The sequence below is a fragment of the Quercus suber genome, unplaced genomic scaffold (genome assembly GCF_002906115.3).
Source record: "Quercus suber isolate HL8 unplaced genomic scaffold, Cork oak 2.0 scaffold_82, whole genome shotgun sequence".
NCBI lineage: Eukaryota > Viridiplantae > Streptophyta > Magnoliopsida > Fagales > Fagaceae > Quercus > Quercus suber.
The window spans coordinates 36,590-38,866 of record NW_027069547.1 but is presented as its reverse complement, the minus strand read 5'-3'; the positions used below and the strand labels follow the sequence as shown (position 1 = coordinate 38,866).

Here is a 2,277-nt window from a genome sequence, read left to right as displayed (position 1 = left end):
AAATTTTTTCTTGTTGATGAAATTTATGAATAAATTTAAGCATCTTAATAAATGGATTTGAAATGGTTAGATTTACAATATAATTTTGAATCGATAATGTTACAAGTACTTTTGTTTGAACAAAATCTCTAAAACATAAATTATCATGTGTCATTAAATTCATTATCTGGTATTTTAACTAGAAATAATTTTCAAATCCCTCGATTTTTAAATGCATCCCAGGCGAAGTAATATTGATTGGCTAAGAGAAAAAATTTACATTTGACCAATTTTTCATAGATAATTTTTTTTTTTTTTAGTAATTTGTTTTTTTTTCCTTTTAAATATTTATGTAAGCTGGTATATATATTGTTATACTGACACAACAAATTTTACAATATTTTCATAATTATTAACGTGTCAATTTCTTACGAATCGAAATAAAATAATAAAATATGAGACTGTAACTAACCACAACTAAAAATAAAATGTTTATAATAAAAGCATGAGTGTGCGCACAATGTCTTGGCACTGTACATCCAGTGTTTTTGCACTATGCAGCACTCTAGTTAGAACAGTGCTTTGGTTTAGTTAGTCATTTTTTTTTCCAGTAATGGTTTTGTGCTTTTTTTTTTTCTTTTAAATATTGATGTAAGCTGACATTTATATTGTTATACTGACACAACAAATTTTATAATATTTTCACAATTATTGAAGTGTCAATTTCTTACAAGTCGAAATAAAATAATAAAATATGAGGCTATAGCCAACTACAACTGAAAATAAATGTTTAAAAAAAATGTTACAATACTTATTGTTATCACAATATTTTCACAATTGTTGAAATCTCAGTTTCTTATATATCAAATAAAAAATGTTAAATCCACAACATTTTTACATTAATTTCACAACAAATCATAAGTAAGCTATTATTGATGGATAGCACTGGAGCTACATTACTTTTGTTTTATTGGGTGAGCCAAAATTGGGTAAGTTACATTAAACTTCTTTCTTAATATAATCAAATTGAGTGAGTCAAAATTTATGATTTCACACACAAAATCTATATTAATATTCTCACTACTGGGGCAACACGTGTCTTGCACATGCAGCCAATGCTAGTATATACATAAGCTGTACAAAGAAGGAAACAGAGTAAACTCACTAACTAACTCACGTGCTATGCTAATCCTAATTAACATACACACGTGTAGAACTAATAACAGAAACGAACAATAGCAAAACTACAAGTTGTATAGCTAATTCACTAAGGGAAGCTACTGTCGTTTTGTCTCAGGTATAGTAGCGCTGCTGATCTTGTCTTCTTGATAAGCTTTACATCTCTCTAATTTCTTCTTATCTTGATAAGGAGGTGGTGGTGCATCAACAGATTTCCGATTAGAGTCGACACTACCTTCAATTTATAATAAAAATCGTTGGATAATACAGAAGCAGCTTGAACGATGTTGGCCTCAGTATCTAAACTGTGACAGTAGCAATCCATAAATCAAAACCAACTTGACCAAGAATAATGATATGACACCCATTTCTTACCTTCATTTGTGAAACAATTCTTGGGTATCTTCGTGCCGAAACTGTGATGGTGTTAACGTTCATGCCGGTATTCATTGTTGACTAGCAACATGGAGGTGGGTTAGGAATAGCGCGCCGATTGGGTTTTGGTGGTGGGGGTGGAGATGCACTACCCTTATGCGATACAACCTTCAGTTTATGAGAAAAATCATGGGTGGTAACTTTATCCCAGCTGGATAACATAGAAGCATCACGAGAGGCATCGCCCATGTAACCAAAATTTGATACTAGTAGCCCATAGATCAAAACCAAAGTGAGCAAATATGATATGACTCCCATTTCTGACTCCCTATATTGTGGAAAGGGGTTTGGGTATGCTTTTTATGGTTGTAGTCTTGTAGATGCTAGATATGGATGGTCCTTGAGACTTGAGACCATTGATATCCTGAAACGTGTAGATTGGGCATTATATATATGCCAATTAGTCCGGGGATGAAGCTTCAGAGAGAGAGAGAGAGTGAGAGGAAATATCATAGTCGTTGGTTTTAGAAATATGGATTTAAGTCAAAAGTGGTGGCTGTATAGCCCAGGGCCGGCCCTTTCACTAAGTCAATTAGGCAATTGCCTAAGCCTCAAGTGGAAGGAGGGCCCAAAATTCTGGAAAAGAATGGGCTAATTAAAAGAAAAAAAAAAAAAAACTGGAAAAGAAGTTGGTAGCAGGAAAAAAAAAAAAAGGCTTGCAAATGAAATTCCAAAAAGCTGTTA

General features: G+C 32.6%; 1 long non-coding RNA gene across 1 annotated transcript; it reads right to left on the bottom strand.

Moving 5' to 3' along the window:
- Positions 1–882: 882 nt before the first annotated feature.
- Positions 883–2,044, bottom strand: LOC136067708 (uncharacterized). The gene is made up of 2 exons (XR_010629119.1): positions 1,534–2,044; positions 883–1,463 (listed from the first exon to the last, which is right to left on the bottom strand). It is a non-coding gene; the product is annotated as an uncharacterized LOC136067708 (long non-coding RNA).
- Positions 2,045–2,277: the final 233 nt, after the last annotated feature.